Source organism: Protomyctophum bolini, assembly GCF_963924005.1.
Source record: "Protomyctophum bolini genome assembly, chromosome: 9".
NCBI classification, from domain to species: domain Eukaryota; kingdom Metazoa; phylum Chordata; class Actinopteri; order Myctophiformes; family Myctophidae; genus Protomyctophum; species Protomyctophum bolini.
The window spans coordinates 1,554,919-1,569,964 of NC_137870.1; positions in this window are offsets into that span (position 1 = coordinate 1,554,919).

A 15,046-nucleotide genomic window follows, 5' to 3' on the forward strand; every position below is an offset into this window, starting at 1 on the left:
CATTAGGTTTTTAGTTTCGTTCGCATTCGGCTCACAAATTAAATGTAATGTTCCTGAGTATGTCATCAATTCTGCAAAGTGTGTTATGGTTATCACAGTCATTATGACAGTACTGGGATACCGGTAATTATATTGATATCGGGTAATATGCAGTATCTATGCAAATGTTACGACTGTAACTAGACAAAATATATTATGTTAAATATTTTTACATCCTTGTGGAGTCTAAAAAATATTTGACCCCGACGTGATTTGAACACGCAACCTTCTGATCTGGAGTCAGACGCGCTACCGTTGCGCCACGAGGTCTATCTACAGTTGTGGAAAATATTACGTCTATATTTTTGGTGAGGTCTTCTCGGTGACGTCATTTTGTAACGTGTAAGTGGTCTCGGGAAACTCCTATAGTATTACACGCAAAACGCTAACTGCGTGTGGCGTATTTACATAATATGTATGATGTAACGTTAAACAAATATTTGGTCATAATTTGATTCGTGGTGATCTTCAATTTTAGAACCATACCTCGCTGTCATATATGGCTCGTTGGTCTAGGGGTATGATTCTCGCTTTGGGTGCGAGAGGTCCCGGGTTCAAATCCCGGACGAGCCCAAGTTTCCTTTTGAATTTTGGTATTTTAATTATATTTGAGGACAGTAGCCTATACGATACAGTTTTACTGAAACTTAAATGTTATACTTTGAGTAAATGAAGTGAATAGTCTACTTCTACTCTACTTCTTCCATGGTGGCTTAAAGGTACTGGAAGTAGTGAAAAGGTGTGGCCAGTACGGGGATCGAACCCGCGACCTTGGCGTTATTAGCACCACGCTCTAACCAACTGAGCTAACCGGCCAGCGTCACATCGCTGCCACACATTTGAAAATTAACGTGATCAGTTCCGTCCCCTTCCTATACAAACTCATGGATTGTAGGGGCCAAACCGGGCCAAAAGCATTGATTGATTGATTGATTGAAATATTTATTAACAGTTAACAGCAGAATGACTACATTTGAAGCACAACTCAATACAAAGAGTCCTGTTAACTGTGAGTGGACGACCCAATAAAGCATTGATTACACTTGTTTCCAAGAGGGTCCACCTTGTTCAATTCATCAAAACATTTAGAGACATACAAATGTAGATCAGCTTGTAGATCAGCTATTTTTTGCTATATTTTAATTAAAAACATGAATTATTTTTTGCTACTTTTGAATTGAAATACAGAAAAGTTAAATTTTTATTTCATTTCAAATTATTTTCAAATGCCTTTAATTATAGTTACCGGTATATTAACTCTATGAACCAAGTCCAAATACATCAAACAGACTTCAAAAAGGAAGTACCTTTTAATACTCCTCATTAAGCTACTATCCTGAAGTAAATAAAGCATGTTTGGAATTGTAACAGCTGAAATCAATAATACAGTATTATCAGTATTCTGAGTATTCAGTAACCTGAGGGCCTCCTTAGGTGAAGGTGGGGGGCCGCATGTGGCCCCCGGGCCGCCAGTTGCCCCTGTATGTCCTGGGGGATCCCGAGACGTTCCAAGGCCAGTGAGTCGACGTCAGGGGCGTGTCCACACAAGGTCCTACGTCTTGCCCTACTTGGGCCCAGGTATTTCCGAACTCTGCCCAGCAAAAACAATAATTTATGATATCAGTATAATTGCATTACATTGCATGACATAATGTGAATGCAATCACTGCATTCAATTTAGCAAAATATGGTACTATTATTATTCATCCTTTCCTATTTGGATCTGTAGCCACTGTCACTGCCTGGTTTGTCCATCTGTACCTGCATGCATAGATTGATTGCTCATGCCTGCCTGAGGCCTGTCACCATGTGCTTGTTTCTAGAATGTGGCAGATTTGTTTGTCTTCACCCCAGAAACTTGTGTCTTTGTTTATGATTAAATATAAACAAGAAGCCTCTCTGAGAGTAGCCTAAATGTTAGCCTCACAATGCCAAACGTCTGTTGCAAAGTTTTTGTAAAGAAAGAAAGTCTGTAGGCCTACAACAGTCCCTAGAGGAGCTAGCCTACTGCAGGCTACAACAGTCCCTATAAGCTAGCCTACTGTAGGCCTACAACAGTGGTATCCTGAGGACTTCCTTGATTATGGATTTACTATGTGTTTGAAGACATCAAAGGTCAGAATTGAATTGTAATTTTTGCTGAATGGATTGTCATTGATTGTGCCCATGTTGTCTGGTGCTATGCTATGGGGTGCTAACCATGTTGTCTGCTGCTATGCTATGGGGTGCTATCCATGTTGTCTGCTGCTTGCTGTCTTGCTAATTTGTAAATTGGAAGTGAGTTGAAAGAAACTAGCTGTTGTTACACTCTGCAGTCTTCAATACTCAACAATACTAGTACTTCAATACTATAGTAGCCTAGGCCAGTGTTTCCCATTTCCACATTGAAAGAAGGTGTGATGTGATGAAGTGTCTTGTAGCAGCCTGACGTTTCACCTGTCAATCTCTAAGACACATGATTTAATATTTATATTTTTTTAGGAAATTCAAACATGAGTATTAATTAATTCCAACAGTGTGCCCAGATTTGTGTGTGGGGGGGGGGGTCTCCTCCCAGTGGGATGTGCAGTGTTGTTTTTGGCAGCAAATTTTGATTTTAGTTTTAGTCAGTCTTTTGAATAGTTTTCATTTAGTTTTAGTCACATTTTAGTCACCTGGAATGTGTTAGTGTTAGTCTAGTTTTAAGTCGACTAAATGTCACGAGATTTTAGTCGACAGTTGATTTAGTCGACTAAAATGTATTTTGGTGGGGCATTGATGCCGTCGTAAGGACTGTTTTTCACTTGCTGAAAATAGTAAAAGGAAATGTAAAAGGACTTTTACTGGATCTCTTGTCCACTAGTCCCTTCCTAACATTTTAGTCTAGTTTTTATTTGTTGACGAAATGGTCAGTATATTTAGTCTTAGTTTTAGTCGTCATAGCAGAGTTTTCATTCAGTTTCCATTTAGTTTTCTTCAGTGGAAAAAGGTGGTCGACGAACATTTTTCGTCTTAGTTTTAGTCGACGACACTAATTAGCGGACCCGCCGCAGGGACCCCCCATGAGAGGAATGTTTTACGGCTCTAGCAGTGACTCTCAACCCGTTTAATTTCAAGGACCCCCCAGTTTGACATGCATTATTAGTCTACGGACCCCCCCCCCCATTTAATGGCATTTCTATCTCTGGGACCCCCAATATATTTTGTAAAATCAATGTTAATTTAACTCTGAGAGTGTACAAATGGAACCAAATGGACCGTTATAGGGTCCATTTGGTTCCATGTGTTACACTCTCAGAGTTACAGACCCATAAGGGGTCCATTTGGTTCCATGTGTTACACTCTCAGAGTCACAGACCCATAAGGGTCCATTTGGTTCCATGTGTACACTCTCAGAGTTACAGACCCATAAGGGTCCATTTGGTTCCATGTGTTACACTCTCAGAGTCACAGACCCATAAGGGGTCCATTTGGTTCCATGTGTTACACTCTCTGAGTCACAGACCCATAAGGGTCCATTTGGTTCCATGTGTTACACTCTCAGAGTTACAGACCCATAAGGGTCCATTTGGTTCCATGTGTACACTCTCAGAGTTACAGACCCATAAGGGTCCATTTGGTTCCATGTGTTACACTCTCAGAGTTACAGACCCATAAGAGTCCATTTGGTTCCATGTGTACACTCTCAGAGTTACAGACCCATAAGGGTCCATTTGGTTCCATTTGTACACTCTCAGAGTTACAGACCCATAAGGGTCCATTTGGTTCCATGTGTTACACTCTCAGAGTCACAGACCCATAAGGGTCCATTTGGTTCCATTTGTACACTCTCAGAGTTACAGACCCATAAGAGTCCATTTGGTTCCATGTGTTACACTCTCAGAGTTACAGACCCATAAGGGTCCATTTGGTTCCATGTGTACACTCTCAGAGTTACAGACCCATAAGGGTCCATTTGGTTCCATGTGTTACACTCTCAGAGTCACAGACCCATAAGGGTCCATTTGGTTCCATTTGTACACTCTCAGAGTTACAGACCCATAAGGGTCCATTTGGTTCCATGTGTTACACTCTCTGAGTCACAGACCCATAAGGGTCCATTTGGTTCCATCTGTACACTCTCAGAGTTACAGACCCATAAGGGTCCATTTGGTTCCATGTGTTACACTCTCAGAGTCACAGACCCATAAGGGTCCATTTGGTTCCATGTGTTACACTCTCTGAGTCACAGACCCATAAGGGTCCATTTGGTTCCATTTGTACACTCTCAGAGTTACAGACCCATAAGGGTCCATTTGGTTCCATTTGTACACTCTCAGAGTTACAGACCCATAAGGGTCCATTTGGTTCCATTTGTACACTCTCAGAGTTACAGACCCATAAGGGTCCATTTGGTTCCATGTGTACACTCTCAGAGTTACAGACCCATAAGGGGTCCATTTGGTTCCATGTGTTACACTCTCAGAGTTACAGACCCATAAGGGTCCATTTGGTTCCATGTGTACACTCTCAGAGTTAACAGACCCATAAGGGTCCATTTGGTTCCATCTGTACACTCTCAGAGGTACAGACCCATAAGGGTCCATTTGGTTACAAACTATCATTTAGCTGGGGACCCCCTGGGGACCCCCTGCGTAGGGGAAAAGGAGCGCCTGATATGTTACACATTGTGCGGTCAGCTGGATTGTTGAAGTAAAGTATCTTTCAGAAGATATAAAATCCATCAACTGCATACAACGTAAAACACTTTTATTAACAAATACATGCAGAGATATGTTTGACCATACAATGTGGGCGGTTCAGAAACCAGCTGTGTCTCATAGGAGGGCTGTGGGCGGTTCAGAAACCAGTCTGTGTCTCATAGGAGGGCTGTGGGCAGTTCAGAAACCAATCTGTGTCTCATAGGAGGGCTGTGGGCGGTTCAGAAACCAGTCTGTGTCTCATAGGAGGGCTGTGGGCGGTTCAGAAACCAATCTGTGTCTCATAGGAGGGCTGTGGGCAGTTCATAAACCAGTCTGTGTCTCATAGGAGGGCTGTGGGCCGTTCAGAAACCAATCTGTGTCTCATAGGAGGGCTGTGGGCCGTTCAGAAACCAGTCTGTGTCTCATAGGAGGGCTGTGGGCCGTTCAGAAACCAGTCTGTGTCTCATAGGAGGGCTGTGGAGTGTGGACAGGTGCTCTTTCTTGTTTTTGTATTTATTTATTCAGCACAGTATAAAAAACAACACAGTGAACATATAAATATGAGAAGGGTAAAGTGCTAGGCTGAGGCAAAAAAGCCCAAGGGGCTTATACGAGGCCTCTACCTATAGATTATAATGAAACATTGTACATGAGATATAGAATATTCAGAACACATGATTGCAGTATATAAAACATAAACAAAACAACAAAACAAAAACACAACAAGAACATGATTAGAAATGTTGGTTATTTACATGATTAGAGAAAAGAATAGATGATACAAAGAAATATAATTAAGTGATTAAGTGATCTGGTCAATTAAGTGGGTCCTAAACTTATGTTTGGATTTTTAAGTGGTGCAACCACTTCTACATCCAGCAATGTCCACCTGTTTGTGTACGTCAATGAGCACGAGTGGTGTGCGCATGCGTGAAATTGGAACGAGAGAAGTACGTGACATTGCTGCCACCTGCTGGACGCAAATCAACTTGCTTTTAGTCTGCCTGTATAATGGGAGGTGGACGGCAGCGCGCATGCGCCATCCATAATAAAGCTAATCTAACGGAGCAGAGAGAGAGAGAGAGAGAGAGAGAGAGAGGGGAGTTGCACCACTCGGTTCACACAGGTGTGATTTTTTTAATGAAGTAGAATTTGATGAGATTGCTCTATAGGTGTTCCATAGCTGGGCCCCCCTGTATCTGAAGGAGAACTGACACAGACCAGTACGGAACTTTGGGAGATGTAAATGATTTGTCCTGTCTCGTATTGAAGTGGTGCACATCACTGTTGAACTGGAAAAGAGTCTTTGCATGGCAAAGGAAATGAAACTGGCTGGAACAATACTTTGATACAAAAACTGCCACAGAGAGATAGCCCGCACGTTATTAGCTGACGCCCGGCCCACGCTAGCTGATGGCCGCACGTTAGCTGACGCCCGCACGTTAGCAGTGCAGTCAGTGTTTGTGCAGGCACAGGACTATAAGCTTCATAATGCAACACCGCCACACACAGACAAATAATACCCTCCCCACACGCACGCACGCACGCACGCACGCACGCACTCGGGGTGTGCGCGCGATTAAGCTAATCAGGCGAACCAGTGTTATAGGATTACAGAGGAGCACTGTGTATTCAGCACTTCCCTCTAAAAGGATTATAACTTTAGGATCATATGAGAGCTATCGTTCAGTGCAGACCCTTAAGAGTGAGCGATCTGGATTAAACCTCCACACCTCCGTGTTTCAGCCGTCAAACCTTTTTGTTTTGTGTTTATATCAAACATTGTTTTACTTTAAGTAAAAGTACCAATACTAAAATATAGAACTATACTTCGTTACAAGTAAAAGTACGGAAGTGAAAATGTACTTATGTAGTAAAAGTACAAAAGTATCGGCATCAAACTTAATTACTTAATGTACTAAAAGTACTTTAAGTCGACGGACGTCTTTCGTCATAGTTTTTTAGTCGACAAAATCAACACCGTTTCTTGGGTACAAATTACAATCTACAGCATAAACGAGTATGACTACTGAGGCTTGGCGTTCAAATATGCAAATATCCGACTCTAAATCAGTGGTTCTCAAACCTTTTCGTGTCAAGAGAGACCCCTAAATGCAAATATTTACATTGGGACTGCCCGGGTGAAGGTTTCATGTAATCAATTCCCAACAGATCTCCAAACCTGTTGGTTTCAGTCCATTCAACCTCCTCTTGTGTGTTGGCTAGTGAGATGCACCCTAGGAGACATTTATACTAGTGAGATGCACCCTAGGAGACATTTATACTGGTGAGGTGCACCCTAGGAGACATTTATACTAGTGAGGTGCACCCTAGGAGACATTTATACTAGTGAGATGCACCCTAGGAGAAATTTATACTAGTGAGATGCACCCTAGGAGACATATATACTGCATTGTGTGTTGACTAGTGAGATGCACCCTAGGAGACATTTATACTAGTGAGATGCACCCTAGGAGACATTTATACTAGTGAGATGCACCCTAGGAGACATTTATACTAGTGAGATGCACCCTAGGAGACATTTATACTAGTGAGATGCACCCTAGGAGACATTCTCTCTTTCTACATCTTCTTTCTACATCCTGACAGTTTTCCATTCTGACCTGAGATCAGATTATAAAAAATGTCTTCTACATCCTGACAGTTTTCCATTCTGACCTGAGATCAGATTCTAAAAAATGTCCTCCTACATCCTGACAGTTTTCCATTCTGACCTGAGATCAGATTCTAAAAAAATGTCTTTCTACATCCTGACAGTTTTCCATTCTGACCTGAGATCAGATTATAAAAAATGTCTTTCTACATCCTGACAGTTTTCCATTCTGACCTGAGATCAGATTCTAAAAAAATGTCTTTCTACATCCTGACAGTTTTCCATTCTGACCTGAGATCAGATTATAAAAAATGTCTTTCTACATCCTGACAGTTTTCCATTCTGACCTGAGATCAGATTAAAAAAAATGTCTTTCTACATCCTGACAGTTTTCCATTCTGACCTGAGATCAGATTCTAACAAATGTCTTCTACATCCTGACGGTTTTCCATTCTGACCTGAGATCAGATTCTAAAAATGTCAGTCGTTCTTTGAATTTTTCAAAAAATAGCAGACCTACAAGCTCGTAGCGCGCCACTCGGTGGCGCGCTACGAGCTTGTAGATCTGCTATTTTTCAATAGCTATAAAGCACAACATGATGCCAACACCAAAAATGGGTTCGCCCCTTTCCCCCCCGCTGGCTGTGAGGCGAGCCCCCCCCCCATCCCCGCCTGCCCCCCCCCCTGCAGACCTCAAGGCATGTTGTTTCCACATTTTGCATTTATTTATTAATTGTATCTTATACGCGTGCAGCGCATATTAAATCAAAAGGGCCGCCTTGGCACCACCTGATCTCAGGTCAGAATGGGTTAATTGAGAGAGAGAGAGAGAGAGAGAGAGAGAGAGAGAGAGAGAGGAGAGATGGAGGGCGAGAGGAAGTGTACTTATTGTACAGTGTGTGATCTGTCTGTCAATCAGTGCATAACATCTTACAGGGTGTGCAGGCTTTGCTCAGTAGCTTGTGCGTGTGTGCGTGCCTGCCTGTGTGCGTGCGTGCCTGTGTGTGTGCGTGCCTGCGTGCCTGCGTGTGTGTGTGCGTGCGTGCGTGCGTGCGTGCGTGTGTGTGTGCGTGCCTGCCTGCGTGCGTGCGTGTGTGCGTGCGTGCGTGCCTGTGTGCGTGCGTGCATCATGTTGTATACTATCAATGTGGGGGACCCAAAAACACCTCTTGGAAGTGGTCTTGATGATATCAGATACTTTATGCATGTACAGTAATCAGTGGCCAGCACCACAATCTCTTCATCCTCGGAAGAAATTGTCGTGGAATATTCGGTCCAGCGCAAACGTTTCCACTCATGGAACTGTGAACGGAAGTAAATGTTTTTTTTTTAGAGCTGCATATAATAATTCTACAGGGAGTGAAGGTTGTATTTAGGCGATAAGCAGCTAACCGCCGCGGCGCGCACAGTGTCGTTTTTACTGAAGTTTGAAAACGACAACTGACCTGCATCTCCCTGTTCTGTTTTTAACTGACCTGCATCTCCCTGTTCTGTTTTTAACTGACCGGCATCTCCCTGTTCTGTTTTTAACTGACCTGCATCTCCCTGTTCTGTTTTTAACTGACCTGCATCTCCCTGTTCTGTTTTTAACTGACCTGCATCTCCCTGTTCTGTTTTTAACTGACCTGCATCTCCCTGTTCTGTTTTTAACTGACCTGCATCTCCCTGTTCTGTTTTTAACTGACCTGCATCTCCCTGTTCTGTTTTTAACTGACCGGCATCTCCCTGTTCTGTTTTTAACTGACCGGCATCTCCCTGTTCTGTTTTTAACTGACCTGCATCTCCCTGTTCTGTTTTTAACTGACCTGCATCTCCCTGTTCTGTTTTTAACTCACCTTCATCTCCCTGTTCTGTTTTTAACTGACCTGCATCTCCCTGTTCTGTTTTTAACTGACCTGCATCTCCCTGTTCTGTTTTTAACTGACCTGCATCTCCCTGTTCTGTTTTTAACTGACCTGCATCTCCATCGTTCTGTTTTTAACTGACCTGCATCTCCCCGTTCTGTTTTTAACTGACCTGCATCTCCCTGTTCTGTTTTTAACTGACCTGCATCTCCCTGTTCTGTTTTTAACTGACCTGCATCTCCATCGTTCTGTTTTTAACTGACCTGCATCTCCCCGTTCTGTTTTTAACTGACCTGCATCTCCCTGTTCTGTTTTTAACTGACCTGCATCTCCCTGTTCTGTTTTTAACTGACCGGCATCTCCCTGTTCTGTTTTTAACTGACCTGCATCTCCCTGTTCTGTTTTTAACTGACCTGCATCTCCCTGTTCTGTTTTTAACTGACCTGCATCTCCATCGTTCTGTTTTTAACTGACCTGCATCTCCCTGTTCTGTTTTTAACTGACCTTCATCTCCCCGTTCTGTTTTTAACTGACCTGCATCTCCCTGTTCCGTTTTTAACTGACCTGCATCTCCCTGTTCTGTTTTTAACTGACCTGCATCTCCACGTTCTGTTTTTAACTGACCTGCATCTCCCTGTTCTGTTTTTAACTGACCTGCATCTCCCTGTTCTGTTTTTAACTGACCGGCATCTCCCTGTTCTGTTTTTAACTGACCTGCATCTCCCTGTTCTGTTTTTAACTGACCTGCATCTCCCTGTTCTGTTTTTAACTGACCTGCATCTCCCTGTTCTGTTTTTAACTGACCTGCATCTCCCTGTTCTGTTTTTAACTGACCTTCATCTCCCTGTTCTGTTTTTAACTGACCGGCATCTCCCTGTTCTGTTTTTAACTGACCTGCATCTCCCTGTTCTGTTTTTAACTGACCTGCATCTCCATCGTTCTGTTTTTAACTGACCTGCATCTCCCCGTTCTGTTTTTAACTGACCTGCATCTCCCTGTTCTGTTTTTAACTGACCTGCATCTCCTGTTCTGTTTTTAACTGACCTGCAATCTCCCTGTTCTGTTTTTAACTGACCTGCATCTCCCTGTTCTGTTTTTAACTGACCTGCATCTCCCTGTTCTGTTTTTAACTGACCTGCATCTCCCTGTTCTGTTTTTTAACTGACCTGCATCTCCTGTTCTGTTTTTATACTGACCGGCATCTCCCTGTTCTGTTTTTTAACTGACCTGCATCTCCCTGTTCTGTTTTTAACTGACCTGCATCTCACAGAGTGAAATCGCCTCATGCGCTTTTGAGCAACTTAATGCAAGTGGATGGAAGGAGAACTCGGGTGTCTCTAAAATACCTTCATGTTTCTGTATCAGTGGTGCTCAATATTTCATGTCAAGGACCACAAAAATTATATGTATTTTGCCGCCGACCCCCATCTGAAAATATGTTGTTCCAGGGACCCCCCCCCCCCCCCCCCCCCCCCCCCCCAGAAGCAAAGATTTTTGAGTTAAAACGTTCGCTGTGAAAGAATATATATATTCAAAGATTTGCGCCACATTTTCACGATTTTTCAAAAATAGCTTGTAGATCTGCTATTTTTTCGATAGCTAAAGCATGACATAATGCTCGCCCCAATAACCCGCCCCAAAATGGTTAAAGGACAACTTTAGTTTTTTTTCAACCAATCATGTTTTAGGTTGTAATTAGAGAAAGTAAAAGATGACTGTTAATTGTTTTTCATTTGCTGCTTTCTTTCGTTTTAGCGATTTTAGCAATTTTTGACAGGAGGGGGAGGGGGGGGGGGGGGGCGACATTCGAACATTTTTACACAATTTTTATAGCGATAATTTTTATTATTTACTATAGTCCTATACTAGACCCCAGGAAATTACATCTGGCCACAAACAGATCACAGGATCTACTGTATATAAAAAAACGGTTACACTAAAACTTTACGACGGAAAATGTCCGTCGACTAACCTTCCTTCCGCTGACAAACTATGACTAAATATTATATACAGTCGATTTTGTCAACCAATAAAAAAACTAGACTAAATTGTTAGGGACGGACTAGTGGACAAGAGATTCAGTATAAGTCATTTTACAATTAGTTGCATGCTGATATTAATGGCAATTTTCTATTTTAATTTCAAGAATCGAAGTATATATCTAAATGAAAACAGCAACATTGACTACGTATGTATCGTATCGTTTTGCAATGGAAATAATCGGTATCGAATCGTTTTGATATGCAATTAATCAATTGTATCAATACTACGTTATTGTGCGTGGTATTTAGCTTTTTTTAGAAGATAAAATTAAAGAATGACTCGTATCTCCTCATCCAGGGCGCTCTCCGTGGTGATGAATGGATCGATATGCTGGCGCTTCATTTCTGCTCCTCATCCGTCTCTCTCCCGCAAAATATGAACGCTTTTTTGGATCATATATCGTATAAATTAACATGATCGCAATGTAAGCTAGCAATGTAAAGTCAACTTTTTTTAGTAGATTGTTTCCGGGTCGTGGCTTTCAGAGTAAAAGCGCTGAGACAACCCCGGCCACCCAGAGCTCCTATTTTGAAGCACTTCCGGCACTGATAGTGTTTAAAATGTATATCGTTACACCCCTACTACTAGGACTGGGACGGACGGGGACATCAGGGCTGTGATGCCGGACCCTGGGTGGCCCCTCAGCGGTCTGCAGGAGCCGCCACCACCGCCAGCCGACTGGGAGAGAGAGGCACAGCTGGACTGGAGAACATCTGAGCAGGTGAGTTAACCCATTCTATTTCTGACCTGGGATCAGATTCAAAAAAAATTCTTCTATGTCAGTCGCTCTTCGATTTTTCAAAAATAGCAGACCTACAAGCTCGAATTCCCTCAAAACGAGGTTTTTTTTATACAGGTAGCAGACGAATTCCCTGAAAAACACAGTTTTTTAGATGCGGGAGGCAAACGAATTCCTCAAAACACAGTTTTTAGATGCGGGAGGCAAACGAATTCCCTCAAAAGACAGTTTTTAGATGCGGGAGGCAAACGAATTCCCTCAAAACACAGTTTTTTAGATGCGGGAGGCAAACGAATTCCCTCAAAACACAGTTTTTTAGATGCGGGAGGCAAACGAATTCCCTCAAAACACAGTTTTTTAGATGCGGGAGGCAAACGAATTCCATCAAAACACTGTTTTTAGATACGTGGACACTGGACACACACTGGTCTGATTAACCCATTCTGACCTGAGACCAGATTCTAAAAATGTCAGTCGTTCTTCGATTTTTCTAAAATAGCAGACCTACAAGCTCGTAGATCTGCTATTTTTTCAATAGCTAAAGCATAACATGATGCTAACACCAAAATGGGTTTCCCGTTCAGAATGGGTTAATACATCTGCCTAAGAAGTTTGTCTAAGAAAAAACTTGCGCGATAATATTGTGAGGTTTATGGATTTTTAATAGTGTGATTTTTTTTGTAGATTTAAATAAGTCCATTATTATTAGTCCGATTATACCCGAAAAAGACCCGGAATTTCCCACCTGGTATAAATACCTTCCAGTGTCCCCTGGGTTTCGATATCTCTCTCTCTCTCTCTCTCTCTCTCTCTCTCTCTCTCTCTCTTCTATATATTTTCCTTCCTGTGGTCCCGAGCAGACCCTATAGCTATATTCACCTGATCCCCATGGTCCCAATCTCGCTCCCCCTACCCCTCCATCCCCCCCACCCCCCCCCCCCCCACCCCCATCCCCCCCCCTCTCTCTCTTCTATTCATTCCACTTAACTAGACTGTGTTTGGAGTCGGGGCGCAACCTCTGTTTCTCCATCCAATCTCTGTCTACCTTCCTCCCTCCAAACTGAACCCATTCATCCTGACCCCTCTCTCTCCTCTCTCTCTGTCTCTCTCTCTCTCTCTCTGTCCTCTCTCTCTCTCTCTCTCTCTCTCTCTCTCTCTCTCTCTCTCTCTCTCTCTCTCTCTCCCCCTCCCCCCACCCCCCCCCCTCCAACTCAATCTCCACATCATATAATCATAAATATCCGTTTTCCTTCTTACATCAGCCTGATGAGTCCAACAGCTGAGACCGGATTATATTATACCTCTGGAGAGAGAAGACTGGGGTGTGTGGACTGTGTGTGTGTGTGTGTGTGTGTGTGTGCGTGCATATGTCAATCAATCAATTCATCAATCTTTATTGCTTTCGCGCCTTAATGGTGTATAGCTGTGATCAGCTTGAGTGGCGTGTGTGTGTGTGTGTGTGTGTGTGTGTGTGTGTGTGTTGTGTGTGTGTGTGTGTGTGTGTGTGTGTGGTGTGTGTGTGTGTGTGTGTGTGTGTGTGTGTGTGTGTGTGTGTGTGTGTGTGTGTGTGTGTGTGTGTGTGTGTGTGTGTGCGTGCATATGTCAATCAATCAATTCATCAATCTTTATTGCTTTCGCGCCTTATTGGTGTATAGCTGTGAGCTGCAGCTTGAGTGGCGTGTGTGTGTGTGTGTTAGGTTCACCAGTAACATCAACAGGACCACTCTGGCTTCTCCTGTATCAGAATGGACCAAGGTGTGTGTGTGCGGGGGGGGTGCGTGCGTTCGTGTGTGTGTGCGTGCGCATGCCATTAAATCAGATTGATTGCAGCTATAATAAAAATTGTCTTCTGCGTCCTCCTTCCGTCCTCCTGAGGACGGAAGGAAGGAAGAGGCTTTTATATATAATTATGCAGGAGACGAGGTGACGAGCTGATTGAAGGCAGCTGCTGTGGTGTTGTACACGACCAGGTGTGTGAAACAGCAGGACAGGAAACACAAACACGCACGTGCATGCGCACACGCAACGCACGCAACGCATACACGCACGCAACGCACGCACACACACACACACGAGATAGGTGCGGATGTGAAAAGTGCCTCTTTAAATCACAGAATCTGCCTCAGGACAAAGAGTGGACAAATGTTTCGTTACTTTTTCCGATGGACCTACACCGCGATAAAACGTTGTTTCTTTTCCGATGGACCCACACCGCGATAACGTTGTTTCTTTTCCGACGGACCCACACCGCGATAAACGTTGTTTCTTTTCCGACGGACCCACACCGCGATAAACGTTGTTTCTTTTCCGACGGACCCACACCGCGATAAACGTTGTTTCTTTTCCGATGGACCCCACACCGCGATAAACGTTGTTTATTTTCCGATGGACCCCACACCGCGATAAACGTTGTTTATTTTCCGACGGACCCCACACCGCGATAAACGTTGTTTATTTTCCGACGGACCCACACCGCGATAAACGTTGTCAAAGCCAAGGCACTGACGGAGAGTATAGCCTATACAGTAAATCTATGGAAAATACAGGATCAACCTCAAACTAATTAATTGCAAAAAAAAAGAAAAAAAACTCAGTAGCTGATTTTGCATCTTCAATATATTCTGAAAATGTCCTGAATACAGTATGGCCACCATTGACATCCTATTATAAGGCAATATTTTCTAAATGTCCTTATGCTTTAACCCATTCTGACCTGAGATCAGATTCATACGAGGTTTCCACTAGGACACACGCTGGTCTGATGAACCCATTCTGACCTGAGATCAGATTCTAAAAAAATGTCAGTCGTTCTTCGATTTTTCAAAAATAGCAGACCTACAAGCTCGTAGCGCGCCACTCGGTGGCGCGCTACGAGCTTGTAGGTCTGCTATTTTTAAATAGCTAAAGCATAACATGATGCTAACACCAAAAGGGGTTTCCCGTTCAGAATGGGTTAAACTAAAGGACCACTTCACCACTTTTTCAACCTATCTTCATATACATGTAATAGGTCCTCACAATCATAGAAAACTCGGTCTGTGTCTCATATAGGAGGGGCTGTGGGCAGGTCAGAAAACCGTCTTCCAGTGACATCATCATCGATGGG